Consider the following 21,619-nt stretch of genomic DNA (forward strand, 5'->3'; position numbering starts at 1 on the left):
AATTCCCCCAGTCTGATCGAAATTGGATTCTCCAAGAAAGAGTTATGCACAATCTCCCAAGATGGCCTGATTATATACCTGGCATCCTCAACTTCCTTACCCATGTCACTAGAAATGTGCACTGCAAATAACACACACCCTTTTCTGCGACTAAGTTTTTCTTGCATAGTTGTTACCATCCTAATTTATGTGGCTTTCTTCTTTCCTTGTAAGGCTCTTGGTTCTCCATTGTCATCCAAGCACTCAATAGCTTTGTCATAAAAATCCACCTTGGTTCTATGAAGGTACAACTAATCCATGCCCAACAACGTACTCTATGATCCCAACAGTAATACATTCAAATGCATTATGGTAGGCACACCATTCAACTCAAACGCACAAGATCTTACCCAATGGTGAACTCACTTCTTTGTACCTGTAACCAACTACACTAACCAAGATTCTTCATGCAATTCCTTACTCAAGCCACACTTATCCAACAAGTCAGGACTAACATAGCTATAATTAGATCTAGGGTCAATAAAAATAGAAATAACTTGATCACAAAGCTTACTGTCTATCTCAATGATAAATGTCTGATGGTCTGCACGTTTGTTATCTAATGCTGCATAAATACGAGGAATACTCTGACTAGCATTCCCAATAGTTTGTGCATCTTATGTACTATATATCTGAGGCATACCACCTTGATTATGTGGACAATCTCTCCTACGATGATCTTTGCCAAAAGTCCAATAGTCTATAGGCTTCCAGCTTGCATCCTTATTCTTCTCCTCAGATCGAAGCCCCATCCTTTGTCTAATGCATTGAAAATATTAGATGGAACTACATTCTCTTTATTACCTGTACCCTGAGGTCTTGCTCACTTTTTGTCCCATTTTCCTTTTTTCTTTGCATTACCTTTCCAGTCTGGCTTAGTCTCATATCTGCGCTTCGATTTCTCGTAGCAATGCCTTAGCTTTCGGATGGTTTCCTCCAATGATTTAGGCTCATCGAACTCAATCCTATCTTTGAACGCAATTCGTAATCCACTAATGAACCTCTGAACCTTGGCCTTCTCCTCCGTGAGGTAAGACACATACCTTAGTAACTCCAAGAACCTGCTAGTGTACTCATCATCTGTCATCGATCCCATCTTTAGCTTATATAATTCTTTTTCCATGTCATCAAAATATCTCTCCAACAGATAATTCTTCTTGAATATCCACTCAAACTCACTCCAAGTCAAGTATTCCTTATGAATACATTTGATATTCTTCACATCTTCCCACCAAATGTCTACTTTACCTTTGAGACTGAATGTAGCTACTTTGACTTTCATGTTCTCTGAATAGTCATGCAATCTGAAGAAATTCCTCATACCAAGAATCCATGCCTTTGCATCTCGTGGTTTCTTCATCTCTCCGTCAAAAGTAGGTGTCTTTGCTTTATTAAACTCATCTAGAAAGTATCCCCTATCACTCCTCATGTAAGGATGATAACGATGACGATCATAGTGCCTATCTTAATCATAACTAGAATAGTACTTGTGTTTATCCCTCCTCCTATCCGGAGTGTCCAAAAATTTTCCATCTCTAACCATGTCATCTCTATTTGACCTGTGACCACCATGCGACCTACTACCATATGCCCCATTAGTTTTTTCCTTCTAGTCATAGCTAATCTGACATGGTCCCTGTCACTACAAATCTGACAAACTCTGAAGTATCATTGCATTTACCTCTACTTGTTTCTCCTATGCCTGCATGATTTTGTCATTATCTGCCTTACAACTCCTTATTTCTCCCTTTAAGCTTGTTAATGTATCTTCCAAATCGGAAGTGTTCCAAACACCATACTGCTCATTTGATTCATAGGGAGCGTCTTTGTAGTCTACCATCTTGCTAGCTATTGTCACTCACTACATTATGACTTTTCAATTGATCAAAGTTTCCCGAGAGAAGTGAAGTTTGAAGCCATCTTCCAGGCCACAAAAAAGCTCAAATCCTGATCAAACCCTCTTCGTTGCATAGTGCTCAGAACAAGATTTCCAACGTATATGGAAGGCTGAAAATGGACTCCTGGATTAGAGGTTAGAGAAGATTGAAGGTACCCTTTCAAAGCAAGAAAAAAAAAGAAAAATGGCTAAGGGTCAGGCTCATTGCAAGTCGTATATCAAGGCTTACCGAAGCATCTACAAAGTGGGAGACACCTAAATTTGTGATCGGCCAATCACCGATATAACAAACTACATATCGGCAGGTCCGATCTATCAGTGTATCAGGCATATCCGAGGCTCGTGGCACATATCGCATCAACGGGTCATGACTTAGAGCGTTGATATCGCATATCCTCGATCGCGGGCACACAAGCACTTGGCCATTGAAATCACTGATCACCAATATCACAAATCGCAAGACGACAGGCCATCACAAATCGCAAGACGACGGGCCATCAAAAATTGCAAATCGAGGCTCTTCTTGGGTAGTGGCAGGGATAGACAGTAAAATATGCGATTCACCGATATTTTGAATCACAGATCAGCGGATCTAAGGCATGGCGCATCAGAGAATTGGTGATCGGTGGGGCCCACACATATCGCAATCGGGAGTCGACATCTACAATGGATCACCCTTAAGGGAATCATGTGAGGAATATGCCAATGGAACTGAAATAGCTGAGATTCAGACTTGTAGTGTTAAATCGTCGGGGAAGGCCGAAAGAATTTAACAAATAAAATCAGTTGCAAAACCAGAGGCAAGCGAGTCTTTTCTCTCTCCTCCAAGGGGGCCATGCGGCAGAACACTATTGGTCTAGATGAATCCACATGGCAGCTGATGTCAGAATGGCGTGGCAGTATGGAGGACATGTGGCACACAGATTCAACATTTTTAGGGGTCCTAAGGAGGAATTTATGGGTGACACATGTCACCACTCACAGGGTGACATGTGGCAATGATGACATATCCCATTGCAAATTGGTGATCAGCGATCGCACAAAGCAAAGTTTCCTCCTCCACTGAAGTCTCTCCAGGATGTGATATTTTATACAATTGGTTTAACCGGTTGTTGGGTCCATCCCTTTTTCAAAGGCCACATATCTATTAGATGCCCCCCATCTCTAGACATACCAGATTGGCTCCGCCTTGATCAATGGCTCCTAGGCCTTTTCGCTCTCCCTCGCCATGTTTCCCTTTATCAACAAGGGGGGTCTGAAAAGCGGTTTCCTCGCTAGGCCTCGCTGACACGTTTTCCTCCCATATCATTTTGCACCCCCCTTCACTTATCACTTACCACTCTTGACCCCCTTCGAAAAAACACTCATCCTCACATTCTCTCCCGTATTGCAATTGCAGTACCTTAGGTGGGCCCAACCCTGCAGATCGGCAATCGTAAGGGTCCAGAGGAAATATCAATGGAAAACATCAGAAATCGCTGAAGCATGGGATTTCATGCATTAAAGGAAAAAGGCCCGCGAATAGGATTTTAAAGGCCCTAGTGCCTTCGGGCTAAGCACCCAGTTCAAGACCCCGGTCATATGAAGAATATTACAGAAAGGGGTCGAAGCAAAGGGGCCTAAAGGGGATTGAGACTGGCATGTTTCACAATGTTTTAGTGATAGGGGTCAGCATCGGAAAGTCCCCCATATTACACTATAAGAACATCATCAGGCATATCAGGGCATCGATAGTGTAGTACATGACTTTAAAGGCGTGATGGGTCGGTAGCTATGGCTTTAAAGAAAACAGGTGGTGCATTCAAACCCGGCATGGGCTGATCCAGAAAGGACCATTGTGACACGGAACCAGGGTCGGCGTTGACAAAAATTAAAAAGGACTTAGTAGCTCGGGTGGATTTAATTATCCGACATTGTCTCCCATACAGAGGGGAAATGAGGTACTGCCGAGGGGTCCTCTACTTCAGCACCAAAGAATGAAACCGATAGCATCCATTCCCAGCTTTAAAGAATGAATGGTTCAAAAAGTAAAGGCAGAAGCGATGGGAGTCGATTAAGAAACACAGGAGGCCATACAAAGAGCGAACTGTAACCCGAAGAAGAGGCTATCACAGGGATGGGCACAAAGATATTTCATTTACATTTCCATCTGATTGTTTACTTTTTTTTTGGCCTGTAAAGTGCCTCCCTTCAATGAGGCAATTAATTATGTAATGTTTTTGGGCCATAGAGCCATTCCTGGCTGAGATAGCTAGTCAACCTGACAACTGAGACTCAACCAAATATATTTCGATGTAATTAATGTTCAACGCTCTTCCTCTCCAAATAAATAGGAGGAAGCAACACTTCACAAAGGTTCAAAAATTCTAAAGAAAACTCTACATGTAATTTTCAGGCTGTATGGCTTTGTAATACATATCTTTCAGAATATCAAGGAAATGGTGGAAATTCCCCCTTCAAGTATTACAATATGTTATTCCTCTATTAAAACCCATTATGTTTATGTTTCTTCTCTGAATTCATCCAATCATATCTGCTAGAAATATTTCAAACTCCCTTACAGATTCATTTGTATCGATATGTTAATGCATATGCCTATAACTTCCTCACGGATTCATTTGTATCGACATTGTTAATGCATGTGCCTGTATGGATTATTGAAAATATATCTTTAAATTTGCGCTACATGAATCATAGCATTCAGTCCCTCTTTTATCCATTATATCTACCTGTAACTCAAATAAGTATAGAAATTCTTAATGCCTCAAGCTCTATGTGTTAAGTGTAGAATTCTTGAAGCTTTATGCTCTATGTGATGAGTTTCTCTTTCTCCTTATCTTCTCTCATTTTCTCTACAAAAACTTATTAAAATGTAAGTCCTTGAACTACTCGGCCTCCACTATTTTATGCATATATTTTTGCGATTTGTACATGTGAAGAAGTACCAGAAATTCATGTCTTACTCCTTTAGATGAATGAACCAACCCATTCCATTTTATATATACATATAGAATATATGTGAGGTCTCCATTTTACTGGGAATCATTTGAGATACACAAAATCTAGATGTGCCGAGGCACTGGTCTTTTAAGCAATCCAAGGTTGTCTCTAGGAGATACAACACTAGCCATTTGATATTTATTCCTGCAAGGTATATCATGTCAGTTAAGCTAAATCACAATAAACCAACATACCTTAGTATAGCTCAGGGAGGATACCTCACCTGTACGATCAATAAATCATCCAGATACATGTATAACATAATCATGGCATCATATAGAAACATAACACATAAGAGTATAACCATGCAACCATCATTCTAGCTGGAGTCTAGTCATTAATGCATGACCTTATCAACAAATCATAGCACGACCTCATGCATGACAACAACTACTGCCTCACTGTACACTTGACCACATGCATAAACACATGTAATCAAGCATGAACAAACAATATGTGTAACCATACCTACAAGAATGATACATGTAACCAAGCACACAAGAATGTAACCAAACATATGAGAATGTAACAAAGCATGAAAAATGATACATGTAAGAAACATATAACAAAAGGTAACCAATCATACACTCATGATGATGCACTCTAAAATGACAACATCAACTCCCACATGAAAACATCACTACAACCATGATCAACATCATGTAAATGCAACAAGCACATGGAATGCAAGCGTAAGAGACAAACATGCAATCGACATGCATGCATGACCAACACACATCCCATCCAGTCTGAGGGGTGTACCATGCTCTGATACCACTCTGTAACACCCATCGTCCCACATCTACCCAAGAAAACGACCAGCAGGGGTAAACATGTGACGAGAGGCCACTATGATATGATCTGATCTCCTAAGTTACGTTAAGGAAGTGGAACCGATGGAAACAAACCATACAAACATTCAACATCAGCATTAGGACCCTTAGGAACCAATCCAACCTTGCTGCCAACCAGCCCCTGGGTCCTACAGAGATTTTGGACCACTTGACCTCTGGACACTCTCATTCTATGGGTGTGCTAGCATCCAAGAACCTCTGGATGCTCTCACAGACCTACAAGCCAGCGTCCAGGGACTATTTTTCACGGTGTTGTGCCAGTGTCCTCGGGATTTGAGCCACTTTTTCAGGCCTAGAACCCAGGTCACTGCCCAGAATTGAATGAAATCTTTAGAACAATAAAATAACAAGGAAATGACAATAAAAATGCAATTACTTAAATAAGACCTTGACTGGACCCCTACTAGCCATGACAAGCATTTCGTCAAACATATCATGAATATGTAATATAAAGGTGTGAATAAAATATCTGAGCATAGGGGTCTCATACTTAGCTGAGAATCGGTAAGGAGCATTGATGCCTCAACACATAAACTTCCATTTCATCCATTAGGTCATAGATACATTGTTCATTAATTTACCAGTAAAAACATGATGAGATCCATACATATATACTATCATAAAACATATATATAACCAACATAATAACAATTGAACTACCAATGAAATCACAGCCATATAAACTACATATAACCATTATAATACTCATAGCATTACAAGAAGAAATAACCTCATATTGATGATGAAAAATCCAAACCCAGGATGAGACTTCCACGTTCCACCCAACCATAGAATGGTTGAGCCAAATCTCTCTTTAGCCATTCACCCCTGTGCAATATTCCAAGCATGAATGTGGGATCTCATAGAACACGTCAATCCAAAACCCTTAAGGGCTTCTATAGGTCATCCACCTCAACCCATCAAATGGTGATTCCACCTCATGGTCGAACATCACAAAACCATCATCATATTGGTCTCTATCCAAGCCTTCCATGGCTCTAGAGCGTTTGTTGCAACCAAGGATTCTAGGACTAGTAACTCAACCCACAACTGTTGTCGGGATTTCAGAGCGTTTTTCCAACCAAGGCTTCCAGGACTAGTAACTCAACCCACCAAGGGATTCCAGAGTGTTTGTATAACCAAGGCTTTCGGGACTAGTAACTCAACCCAAGATGTTATAGGGATTCCAAAGCGTTTGGCCAACCAGGGAATCCAGGAACTAATAACTCAAACCAAGCTAAGGAAACATGAGAACCAACAAAAAAAAAAACAAAGAAATAAACCCACAATCTCCATGGCTATCCAGGAAATGGCAAGGCTATGCAATCCATTGTCAATATAGGAAATCCTCCATGTCAGTGACAGATCATGACAAATAATCCACATGCATATGCCATGCATGCATGCCAAAACTAGTGAGGAAAACATACATGCAACTCAGTACCTGCAAGAAAATCCGTTGTAGCTGCCGATCTCGATGTCCTCTTACACTTTCCTTCTCTTCCTTTTCCTTCTTGCTCCAAAAATCCAAGTATGCCACACCCTCTAAGAGTGTTGCAAGAAAACTCTAAGTGTCGAAGAGTATGAGAGAGAGAATAATGAGAGAGCTCAAAAACTGAACTCACAAAAGGTTACCAACTGATCATCATAAGCCTTTTTATGAACGAGGCCTCTATTTTCTTCATTTTCCATTATTTTCCTTCATTTTCCTCCTCACATGCAACCTGTGACCTTTCACCTCCCTTTTCTCCTAATTTCCATTATTTTCATAAATAAATGTGCCAAAAATTCCATTTTTCCTTTCCAAAGCCTTAGCCATTTCCTTTTCCAATTTCCTTAGCCATTAATCAATCACAAGTGATCCCCATCACTAGGATTTTTCCCAACATTCAACTTGGAATAAGTGTCCCATAAACCATGGTTATTATTTTTCCTTTATTAACTTTTATTACATGGAATTTTCACCAGGGTTGTTACACCTACCTGGGCATGGTTCCGCACACTCATAAAGTCGCAGGGTAAAGTCAGTGGGACTCCCCCCATTATAGCAATTTTTGTGGCGTGTTTGTTGAAATTTGGTGGGTTGTTGGTTATTTTGAGGCCGACCAGCTGGCCGGGCGGGTTCAAACCCCGCTAGGCCCCCAAATTTGGTTTGGTCGTTGCCATATGGAGGGTTTGGATGGTGGGTCCACCATTTTGATGGCCTGCCCCCATATATAATTTTGGTTTATATGATGGACAGGTAGGGTGGCAGGGGTGGTGGCATACCACCCATATATATATTTTTTATTTATATAGAAATAGTTAAAATTTGGGTAGCAGTTTTGAAGGGTTACTAGACAAATTAAGGAGGTGACAAATTGGCCCATTCGGGCCAACAGAATCTGTACGCCAGTAAATGCCAAATTGTTGCCTCGTTAATGGTTGCCACTGGGCCTAGTTTGACCAAAACGTTAACCACAATATCTTGAGCATATGAACTTGGGTTTGAGTGTGATTTACGTCATTGGAATCAGGACGACGAACACTATGATCTCATCCTAGTTTGGGTGAAATATGAGAAATTTTATTTTTGAGCCTTTTTTGAGCCACTTCTGAATTCTGAGCATTTCTGGAGCCACCTAGATCATTCCTCTCCAATGAGGAGTGTTTGGTCCTCCAAAATCATGAACATAATATGCAACTGTTGTGTTACATTGTCTACACAACAAGTGTCCTGACAGGCCACACTTCCTTCTCCTTCACCCTTGTTCTTCAGAGCCATAAGTGATGAGCCAACACCTACATCCTATGCAACATGTAGTACATTCTTTGCAAAATACACGTTCAATTACATGAGAAATCATGACCCAAGCATACCCATACTTGACAAGAGTTTATAACACACACTCTTTGGTCAAGTGTACATCATAATAGAAATCAATACCCCAACTATCAATAAAATGCCAAAACATCATCGTTGCTTTAATAAGTGATGGAAAACACATCATCACTTTTACAATTATATCGTAACACATTATTTACAAAATGCAGCCATGACAAGCTACTATATCTAGTGAAACCATCTCTCACTCATAAAAGTGAATGGATCATCATCTCTCTGTGGCAGATCCGCTTGTTGAACAACTTTTCCAGCTGGTTCTTGTATGGACGCTTTGTCCTTAAGTTGCTACTATGGATGGAGCTCCAAAATGTGGCTCTTTGATGTCCACCTTTGCTATAATGATTGCAAAAATTATTCTTCCTCTAGATCTGCTTAACCTTCTTCTTTCCCTGATGTAGAGAAGGCCTTTCACACCTCATCCTCTTTCTTGCTGCCATTCTCTCCCAGCACTCGACAACCACGTGGTAAAGCCACAAAAACTACATAGTTTTCTATGCCATGTTTTTTTTCATCATTAACATGCTTTTAATTAAAATGAACTTTAGAATACTGAGGTTGTTTATACCTCCCTTGGTTGTCTCTAGTGTAATACTGGCGATGAGAGCTTGCCTTAGCTCTTCCTTTGCAATGTGCACTGTCATGGGAGGATTGTGATGTGTTCCAATCATCCTCTTTCTCTGATGGATTCAACAATGTCTTGGAATCTTCTGCTACCTTTGAGCACTCTCCTTCAGTGTATCCCATCTTGGTAAGGAGTCTCAGATTGGTTCCTGAAATGGGTACCTCAAGGCTTCCAACATAAATAACGTCATGTGAAAATGAAACTAAAGAACGATCAACATTGTTTACCTCAGCTGTCGATTTTGAAGTAGGTGATGATGGCTTCACTAAGCCTTCATTGCACTTCAACTCTTCCAAGGCCTCTTCTGTGGCTCATAACTGAAGCTTCAATCTCCATTTCTCCTCTTTTTCTTCTCGTAAAAGTCTCCTCAATTCAACATTCTTTTCTTGAAGGCTTTGATTGATCTCCTCATCTGAATGATGAAAAGACGATGAAGAAGATGAATAATCACTAGAAGATGGAGATGGAGCATCGTCCTCTGCTCTTTCTTTCTCTTGTTCCTCTCTTTCCATTTTCTCCTCATAATCTGCATACATTAAATCTACCATGTTGGCCATCCTGAAGAAGGCCTCATAGAGATCTCTGTCATCCTCCATTTTTTTTCTAGTTGCACATTCAATCATTCACACTCGCAACTCGCATTAGCAAGAAGACCTCTATGATACCAAACTTGATGTGGATGTTTTACTTCATGGGTGCATACAAAATTGCATTTAAAAGAGCATGTAACCAAGTAACATAAACACATGAAAAGAAGTGGAAATCAAAATAAACATGAGATCAAAGGCACAAGATGATTTGATTACGAAGTTCACCCAGTGTGGGCTACATGTCTGGGCCCTGCTCAATGTGGGGAGGCCTCTTTCATTAAATGGTAGCAGAAATCAAATTACAATCAAATTATATAAATTACCCTTATACCTCCATTTTCTAACATGGAATGAAAATGAAAAGCTCATCTATAGAAACGGAAATCACCATTGGATTTGTGGTGCGAAATCGTGTCAAACAACTATAAACTTGGCCCCTTTCTGACAACGTCAAAATATGGACCCACGAGAATCTCAAAGATTCCCCCAAATATTCCTTCTTGGAGGTGGGCAAAAAATACACTTGTTATGTAACTAGCTCACAGAATAGAAGAAAATATAGATCAACGACTTCAAAATTAGCCTCTTCGAGGGGGCAACCTCCTTTACATTACACAAATGAACAATTCTTGGATGATACAAATGACAAAACCTCCTTTCTATCTATAGGAGTCTAAGGGGTCGCAATATAATCAAAGCTGACATAACAATAATAATATAAGGGCACAACAATAAAAATAGTGAGCTTCTATGGGGCACAATAATAACAATATGGGGAAAATAGGGCCACAATAATAACAATAAGGGCTACAATGACAATAGTAATGGGGGAATCACTAGTATTATAGGGACCTAACATGCCCCTCTCCTTCAAAAAAGTGTTGTCCTCAAATCTTGAGTAGTTATGGATGCTTATGTATAAAATTCTCATCCTCCCATGTGGAATATTCAGCGGGTAAGTTCTTCCACGTGATGAAATACTCCGAAATTGATCGATTTCATAGCTGTCGAGTTCTTGTTTTTGTGACTACTTCAAGTTCCAATATGATTTTTCCTCATTTGTCAAGTTCTAGCAATGTTGTTTGAACATGGAGCTTGTCACCTATAACCTTCTTTAAGCATGAAACATGGAAAATTGGGTGCAATCGGGAAGCTGCAGGAAGCTCCAATTTGTATGCCATAGTACCAAACTTTTGCAACACCTTGTACAAACCATAATACTTTGGTGATAATTTATTATCCTTCTTAGCTTGCTTGAGGTACATTTGTTTATATGGTTGTAGCTGTAGGAATACCCAGTCACCTACATCAAAAATTCTTTCACTTCGATGTTGATTTTCTTGTAGTTTCATTCTATTTAGTGCCAAAGTGAGGTTATTCTTTAAGAGTTGGAGAACTTGTTGTTGATTCTCGATGTGATCTTCCACTACTTGAACCTTAGAATTTTCTCTTAAATATGATGTGATGGATGGTAGATGATATCCATAAAGTGCCATAAATGGGGTCATTTTTGTTGCAGTATAGAAGGAAGTGTTATACCACCATTTAGCCAGAGGCAACCATTTAACCCATTGTGTCTATTTATCAGATACAAAGCAACGAAGATATCTTTCCAAACATTTGTTTACTATCTCAGTTTGCCCATTGGATTGAGGATGATAAGATGAGCTATGATCTAATTGAGTACCAAGACAAGAAAACAATTATGTCCAAAAATTTCCAGTGGAAATGGGATCTCTGTCACTTACAATAATATTTGGGTTTCCATCTAGATTTTCAATTGTTTCCATAAATGCAGTAGAAACTATACTGGCTTTAAATGAATGAGATAATGCACAAAAGTGTGCATACTTGGTAAGTCTGTCAACTACCACCATGATGACACTCTTTCCTTTGAACTTGGGTAAAATTGTGATAAAATCCGTTGAAACCTCCTCCCAACATTGGCTTGGAATGGATAAAGGTTTTAATAGACCCGGGGTCTTAATTGTTTCAACTTTATTTTGTTGGAAAACCAAACATTTCGCCACAAACTTTTGAATATTCGATTTAAGGCTATCCCAAAAAAATTCCTTCTTAACCCTATGGTAAGCTTTTAAAAATCCTGAGTGCCCTCCTAAGGGAGAGATGTGCAATTCCATAAGAATCTTTTGTTTGAGATGGGAATTCTTACATAGGTATAAGCGATCTTTGTACCATAACGAATCATTTTTCCAGCTAAATGTATCATATGTATTGAGATCTTGTTGTAACTTTTGAATGAGTTCCCACACTTCTTTATCATTCTTCCATTCATCCCATGCTTCGTTTATCCAATCTGGTTGGATAATCGAAATGGTGCAAAGAAATTCTTCCACATCCTCATCCTTTCTTGAGAGTGCATCTTCCACAACATTTTGCTTCCCTTTTTTGTAGATGATTATAAAGTCATAACCCAAAATCTTTGTGACCCATTGTTGTTGCCCTTCTGAAGATAATATTTGTTCTAAAAAGTATTTAATACTATCATGATCCATTTTTACCTTGAAGTGTCTTCCCATTAGGTAAGTTCGCCATTTATTAAGTGCATGTAGTATTGCCAACATTTCCTTCTCATAAATAGCTTTGTGTAAATACTTTCCTTTGATTGGATGAATTTCAAAAGAAAAGGGTCTTTCTTCTTGCATTAAAACAACAATAATTCCATTTCCTAAGGCATCACATTCCACAATAAAGGTTTTTGTGAAGTCTGGCGTAGCTAAGATCGGTGTTGGGCACATTCCCTCTTTAAGATGTTCAATGGCCTTCGTTGCTTCTAGAGTCAATGAAAATGCATCTTTCTTCAATAATGTTGTTATAGGTGTTATTATTCTCCCATAATTCTTAAAAAACTTGCGATAATACCTTGTCAACCCGAGAAATCCTTGCAGATGCTTTATGGATGTGGGTATTTTCCATTCCTTAATGGATTTAATTTTGCTAGGGTCTACCTTAACACCTTCATGAGATATAATATGACCCAAATATTGCACCTCTTGTACTCCAAAGAAACATTTGGAGCTTTTGTCATATAATTGTTTCTCCTCCAATAGTTTGAGCACCTTGTCAACATGTTGAACATGATACTTCCAAGACTTGTTGTAGATTAGTATATCATCAAAAAATACTAACACAAATTTTCTAAGGAAGGGTTTGAAAATGGAATTCATCAAACCTTGAAATGTAGAAGGTGCATTGGTAAGGCCAAAAGGCATGAGCAAAAATTCATAATGACCCTCATGAGTTCTAAATGTTGTTTTTGGAATGTCTACAGTCTTCAGTCTGATTTGATAATATCCTGAACAAAGATCCAACTTGGTGAAGTAAATTGATCCATGCAATTCATCCAATAATTCATCAATGACAGGAATTGGAAATTTATATTTAATAGTGAGCTTATTGAGCTCCTTATAATCCGGACACATGCACCATGATCCATCATTCTTTTGCACCAATACTACTGGAGCAAAGAAAGAACTTTGACTAGGTTGAATTATACCAGTCTCTAGCATTTCTACAACCATACGTTCAATTTCACTCTTTTGGGCATAGGGATATCTGTAAGGCCTGATGTTTGGAGGAACACTTCCTGGAATCAAATGACTAGCATGATCATGATCATGATCATGAATAGGTGAGAGGCCTTTGAGAGTCTCAAATAACTTGGAATGATTGTCCAAAACTTTTTGGAGATCTGGAGAAATAGATGATTTCGATGTGGGAACCTCTAGCGAACATAATTGTGCAATTATGCCTCGTTGTTGTTTCTTTAGAAGATTTGTCATTGCATTAGAGCTGATTATCTATCCCGGTTTCCCTGCGATACCCCTTAATTCAAATTCCTTTCCTTCCTAATTTTTTTTCATGAAAAGTTCTTGAAAATTAAAAGCTATTGTACCCAAGGATTGTAGCCATTAGACTCCTAGTACAACATCAGCACCACCCATTGGAATGGAAAGCATTGGGCTATTCAATACATATTCTCCCATGGATAGCTTGATATTATGGCACTTTCCAGAGAAATTTATGGTTCCTCCACTTGCAACCATCACTTGACACTCTGGTGCTGGATATAAGAAGCAATTCAATTCCTTGGCTATCTTACAATGAATAAAATTATGGGTACTGCCCGAATCAATCAACACTATTACCTTTTTCTTCTTGATATGTCCTTCTATCTTGATAGTTTGAGGAGTGGTAATTCCAACCAATGCATTACAAGATATAACCAGCTTCATTTCTTCTTTCTCTAGCATTTGTTCCTGGTGTATATCCTCTTCCTTTGACGTTTCTTGTTCCTTTTCTTCCTCGTCTTCACAATCTATGTAAAATAATTTCTTCTCAACACACTTATGACCTTTAGTGTATTTGCTATCACAACTGTAACAAAGCCCTTTTGCTCTTTTTTCTTCCAATTGTTGTGGTGTCAACCTTGTAGGTTGTGGAAGTCTAGGGGTAACAACACTTCCATTTTTATAGTTGTGAATGGTAGGCTTCCTTGTTTCCATAATTTTGCTTTCCATTTTTCTTGCCAACCTAAATTCCTTCTCCAATGAATCAGGTTCCCAAAGGCGAACCTCATGTTGGATGTTATCATTTAAAGTCCCTATGAACACATTAATCCTATGCTCCTCTGGAATATCTTTTACCCTTATATTCAATTTTTGGAAGTCCTCAATGTGCTCCATCATTGAACCCTTTTGTTTGAGATTTATCAATTGGCTAAAAAAGGTGTTGCTTTTTTTATACTCATAATGTGCTATCATTTATTCTATAAAAATTGACCAAGTGACAATTTGTTTACGAGAGCAAAGCCATAGATACCATACAAACTGATTTGCTTCCAAATATAAAGTTGCAATGTATATCTTTTGTGTGTTTTTCACATTATGGAGATCGAAATATTGCTCCATCTATAGTATCCATGTTACGAGATCATTGCCATCAAACTTCCTCATATCGATATTTGGAATATGGTGGGTCTTAAATCCAACGTTAGAGTCTATGAAATCATGATTAACATTTATTTTGTTCTCATCATGAGTTTCCTTTACTACCCTTTCGCAATTAGTAAGAATTTTTTGTAGCAACTTTTTCAAATCTGTCTTCAAATCTTCCATGTTGCCTTTAAGTTTTTCTTCTATACCATCCATCTTAGCTTCCATGTCATTTATCTTAGCTTCCACGCTTTTCTTTAAATCATCCATATTAGCTTCCACATCTTTCTCTAAACCATCCATCTTAGCTTCCACGCCATCCATCTTAGCTTCCCCGCCTTTCTTTAAACCATCCATCTCAGCGTCTGTTACTTTTTGTGAGAGTGAATTTTGTTGCACTTGGTCTCATAATTTTGATATATCATGTTGCATTCCTTCCTCTTCTTCATGAGTCATGTTAGAGCTTTCAGGTTGCTTACTAGGTGCTTCCATTTTCTTTGTTCGAGGCATCAATTAATGATAATTATGCTTCACTATGCCCTTTGAATTCCTTCAAACTAATTTTTCAGACCAAACTTATGCAAAATTTCAAAACAATTACACACCTTTTTTCGATTTGTAGGAGCTCGATATTGAATCGGTTGTATCTCTGCAATTTTGGATCTCCAAACTCTAAAATTAGATCCCGCGGTATCCCTCTGAGTCCTCTTTCCTACCCCACAAGTCTGATCAAGATTGGATTCTCGAAGGAAGAGTTATGCCAAATCTCCCACGATGACCTGATTATAGACTAGTTCAGTAGAGAGAAATTGTACATAGCGCCACGTGTCATTGTTTTGACGTTAGGACCTAAAACAGATAAACAGAAAACTACATGTTGTTCTCTTTTTGTAACTTTTTACTAAATTTCAATCTTATGTTCAAAGAGAAAGTTATGACGATTTTCTCCAGGTCACCTATTTGAGATATAATTCAGGAGCCTGCAAAAACCCTAACTTCCTTGGATCCGTTCTCCAACAATTTAGCGAGAAAAAATCTAAAATTCAGACCCGAGGGTCATCGATATTTTAGATCAAATGGGTTTTAATTTCAGATCTGAAACGTCGTAGAAAAACATTATAGCGAAAATTCCACGATGACCTGTTTAGAGCAACGAGACCCTAGAATCCAAAGCTTTGATACCAAATGTTATGTAACCGGCTCACAAAATAGAAGAAAAGATAGATCAACGACTTCAAAATCAACCTCTTCGAGGGGGAAACCTCCTTTGCATTACAGAAATGAACAATTCTTGGATGATACAAATGACATAACCTCCTTTCTAAATATAGGAGTCTAAGGGGTCACAATATAATCAAAGTCAACATAACAATAATAATATAAGGACACAACAATAACAATAGTGGGCTTCTATTGGGCACAATAATAGGAATAAGGGCTACAATGACAATATTAATGGGGGAATCACTAGTATTATAGGGACCTAACACCGCTGCTCAGATGAAAATTCTGAGCACACCACTACGCTCTTTGTGAAATTCTAAGAACCATGACTATAAACTTGGCATCATTCTACCTTTATAAAAAATCAGCCTCCAAGGGAATGTTTTAGATTCTTTAAGATTCTGCAAAGATTCTTCATTGTTGACTGCCTGAAATTCTACTGCTCAGATGAGGAAATGGACCACACCATTACGTGCCTTGCGAAATTCTGGTTCATTTAAGTATAAAATTAGCATGAATCTGACAGTGTGAAAAATCACCCTGTAGGGAATCTTTTACATTCCTCACTGATTTTGCATGGAATATTCTAGGGAATATTCCCCTAGAATATTTTCTGTCTCGAAATTTGTTCTTGACCTAGGCATGGTTCCTCCTCAGCGCCTAGTTGCGCACACTCGTACTCGACCTCCAATCTCCTCCCGGTCGAATGGAAAAAGTTCCTTTTAATTAATTTTTTTTATAGGCAGAGTTGTCAAAGGAGCCTTTTGGGTTGTTGGCAGAGTGCTAACTTGGGGGGGTGGAGGTCTTGAGGTCAACCCCATGAGCCTCTCCCGGTTATAACCAGTTTTGTGGCGCGTTTGTTGAAAGTTGGCGAGTTGTTGGTTATTTTGGGGCTGCCCGGGTGGTGGGCTGGCCAACTCGCTGGGGGCGTTCAAATCACGTCGGCCACTCAAATTTGTTTATTCATTGCAATATGGAGGGTTTGGGTGGCAGGTTCGCCATTTTTGTTGCCCGCCCCCATATATAATTTCGGTTTATACGATGAATGAGTGGAGTGGCATGGGTGGTGGCCCGCCACCCATATTTTATTTTTCTTTTGCTTTTATATAGAAATAGTTAAAAATTTTAGTGGTTGTTTTTAAGGGTTACTGGACAAATTAAAGAGGCATCAAATTCACTCATTTCGGTGGCCAGAATCTGTACACCAGTAAATGCCAAATTGTTGCCTCATCAATTGCTGCCACTAGGCCTAGTTTGACCAAAACTTTGACCATGAATATCTTGAGCATACAAACTCGAATTTGAGTATTGTTCATGTCATTGGAATTAGAACGACAAGCACTACGATCTAGTCCTAGTTTGGGTGAAATCCGAGAACTTTGATTCTTGAGTCTTTCTGAGCCACTTCTGAATTCTGAGTGTTTCTGGAACCACCTAGATCATCCACACAATTTTTACTCTGCAAACATCTTCTCTACACTCTCAATATTTAACCAATTTATGGTGTGTAGAAGTATTTTGTCCATTTTTAATATAGTATGTCCAAGGCCAACCACATGTTCAATTATTACCTTAAGGTGTCCCCATGGCTCGAGGTTATGCCTCATAGAAATTGAACCGTGCCCAATGGTGAAAAAATCCTCACTTTCCACCATTGAATCCAACCCCTTTGGGAGAATCATTTTGAAGTTATTAGTAAGATGTTAGGTGATTTTTTTGGGCTTGTCGTGGACAACCCTATATTCTACCCAAATTCTAATTCCACCTCATCAAGGGAGTCGTTAATGGACCCCATATGCCCAAAACATTATAGCAGATGCTAGTCTTTTTCCTTTTAGTCAATCATTAACTCGAAATTGACATTGTATTTTATGTTTTAGGGTAAAGCTATGGTTTTATAATATCACTATATTCATTTGCATCCGTAAAAGATCAAGTCATTTGACATTTATGCATGTATTTTACTTAAAAATTCATCTTAGCATCATAAATTAGATTGTTAGTTTTATTTAATGCCTAATTAGGGATAGACATCTAAAGTTTCTTGGTTGTTATATGCATTAAAAATTTCAAAAATTTTAGTTATGTAAACATTGATTTTATCCATCATTCAACCTCTAACTTTACTTGCTTATTACTTCTCTCAAGGGTTGAATTTATTGCTATTGTTTTTTTTGTTTGCTAGGTTGTGTGAGTCCTGAGATAATTGCACACTTAAACATCTAAATTTTTTTGGTTTTTATATGCATTAAAAATTTCAAATTTTTTAGTTGTGTAAACCCTAATTTTATCCATCATTTAACCTCTAACTTTACTTGCTTATTCCTTCTCTCAAGGGTTGAATTTATTGCTATTTTTTTTATTTGCTAGGTTGTGTGAGTACTGAGATAACTACAAAGTTAACCTTTGGCTTGAGAATCCGTGACCCGGGGACACATAAGCCATCAAAATCGCCAGGGGATCACACCCAACCTAGGCCACACCAACCTTTAACATGGCTAGATTTTTGCCCACAGAATTTTGAACCGATGACCTTCACATCCTAGAGTTCCTTAATAGTACACTTCGTCACCGTTTATTCTACACCCCCTAGGCGAAATTTATTGCTATTGTTATAACTTGTACAACTATTGTAATTTATTATATTTTATGTAAGTTTTGTAATGGCCATTAGTATTGTCTTGTTTTGTAGTGTTTGCGATCACCTTGCATTAAATGCTGACATTGTAATCCTTTTAAACAACCTTAGATTCACATTACTCAAATCTAAAAATTACTTTGATAACCACCTTGCCCTTGCCTTGTTTATTATATTCCATTAGAAATGAATTAAGTACCTATATAGGTGCCCTTAGACTTGATTGCATCTTGCCTTAGGAACCTTAGAGGTTACTAGGGAAACCTCACTTGTATTGGGTTCATCCTTCACTAAAATAAGATAAGTTGTTGCCTAGGTGACAGTGGCAACATTTTTGATGTTCCACTAGTCTTAACACCTTGTGAAGGCTTTACACTAAAATGCTAGATTTTGTGATAACAAATTATACTAAGAACACATAAGGTATGTTTTTTATTTGGAATAATAGAGTTGTAGAGTGAATTGTGCCACTCTTGGGCACTGGTCTTGGTACCTCATGCAAACAAACAATAGAACTAATTTTAAATAGAAAACAATAAGCATAAGCTTATGTAGTTTGTGAATGGTATATACATTACAATTTGATTATGTGATTAAAATCCATGTCAACAAAACGAATAAACCATATACCTACCATTTACAATCACTTACATACAATATTTTCTTGAGGACATTTGTTTTCATAGAAAAAACAATCAAATGTTTTTACTCAAAGTAAGTCTTATAACAAAATGCAACGTGTTCATAACACAAGACTTATGCCCAATTATTAAATGTTTTTACTACTTTGATAACAAACTGGAAGATGTTCATAACCCAAGACTTATACCCAATTAAAATCTTTATATTCCAACACAAAATTTTCAACAAAACCCTCTCTAAAATAAACAAAATAAAAATTAAAAATATAATTAACTTTAACAAATCCCTCGTATTTGAAATAAGGTAATAAAATAACCCAAAATATTACAACTAGATATAAGAGATTTTTTATCACAATACTCAAAAATAATATAATTAATCTTACCTAATTCAACATTAATAATAACATTTTCCTATACCAAGTTTTCATTGCATCATAAAAGAACCAACTTTTCCAAAATATCCAACCAGTATAATAAATAAAAAAACAAAATGATATAAAAAAAATTATTTCTCACATTTTATTGAATTTTAATAATAACTTTGATTATAAAACACTTTTTATGTATATGCCTAAGCCATTACTCATGAACTATGAACTTTTCCTCCTAAACCAAGAGGTTCAAACATCATGCTCAAGCATCACAACCAACATTGAAACAACATTATCGATGCATTTTAAGACAAAATAGAACGTTATCATAACCTTCTTAAAGAGCACTGTTCCTTTGGAAATTGCGGTGGGGAACCTCGCTTACAAGCCTAGATGAAGAGGTCGGCCACTCATAGAGACATTTTAGTTATTAGTGCTCACTAGTTTAATAGCTGTTGCTCTGAAACTCGTTATTGCTTTTTTATATTACTTTACGCTTTTGACTTTATCGAGTCACGACATTCATAAATTTTAATGTATGTGGTTCATAATCCTTGAAATTGTAAATTGTGCCCTGGAGCAGCCAGTGCATGTCTCAACGAAGCTCACACGTCAATGTAAATTGAGGCTCAAGTCAATCTATTCGTTAAACGATGTAACATGATTTTCCGATCGCATAAACTGGTCAAAGTCGGCGTAATATGATGCTTTTAATTTGTGTCGGCACAAACAAAATATCTTCTGTGATTGTGATTGAGCGAGAAACCGAGCTCATTCAATTTTTTGACATTCTTATTTCCAGCATGAGCCTTGGAATGGGCAAAATTGTTGAAATTTTATTTGGTATTGTGAATTATTTTATATGATAAGAATAATATTAAAAATATTATTATATTTAAATTTAATGACAATGTGTGATGTGATAAAGAATTAAGAAATGAAAAGAAATTATGACTTTATAAATAAGTGATTAACTTTAATCTGAAATAACAATAGTATTTTTTTGTTCTACTTAATGTTGAGAAGAAAATCAACATTGTTGAATTAAAAACAAACTCTTACAAGTTCCTGAGTGAAATAGGGCATGACAATTTCTATAACACCCATAAAATTTCTCATCATTTTGACATTAAAAAAATTAAATATTAAAAACACTCTTTATAAGTTGCCATTTTACTCCATATAGTATTGAATATTTTCTCTCATTGACCTTAGAAAAAGAGAAAAACCAAAATAGGTTAAAGCATTCAAATAGAATCTAAAGTTTCAATGTTCTTTAAGGTGTTTGCGGTGAAAGAGGGAATTGGACAATTTCTAAAACCATGTGAAATGAGAGAATTTATCAGTTTTGTGCTTATGCCTGCATTAAATCTCAATTCAAAATACTTTTAACAGTAACAATCTTTTTTAACTCGTTAATTCATCAAAAATGAACCTTCTAATATTGTAGCAAACTTACCTACATTACTTGAATTTGATGATAACAATGTTATACACAAACTCTCATCTATTCAACAATTTTATGAAGATATAAATTGATTCAAAATTGACGAAACATATAAAGGCATTGTTCCACCATGTAACAAACTTACCTCCATTGTTTGAATTTGGTAATTTGGTGATAGAGAAAATTAAAATCCTCATCCATTCAAAACACAAATCTGAGTTTTAATTATATGAACTAATTCATAATTGGACATAAGCTCTAAGAGTGTTCTTCCACCATGAATAATCTTTGGATTATGGAAAAACTTTGCATTTTCATGAATTTTTTTATCAAATTCTTATTAAAATTGGGGTTATGATGGATGGGGAACCTACTTCTTCAACCAAGGAGCAAAAGGTGTCCCACCATGGAATTTGAAACAAGATAAAGGAGATAACACCCCATTATGCTAACC

Source organism: Pinus tabuliformis, chromosome 9 (genome assembly GCF_031772625.1).
Source record: "Pinus tabuliformis cultivar Carrire ecotype Pingquan chromosome 9, CPIR1, whole genome shotgun sequence".
In the NCBI taxonomy this organism is placed as follows: domain Eukaryota; kingdom Viridiplantae; phylum Streptophyta; class Pinopsida; order Pinales; family Pinaceae; genus Pinus; species Pinus tabuliformis.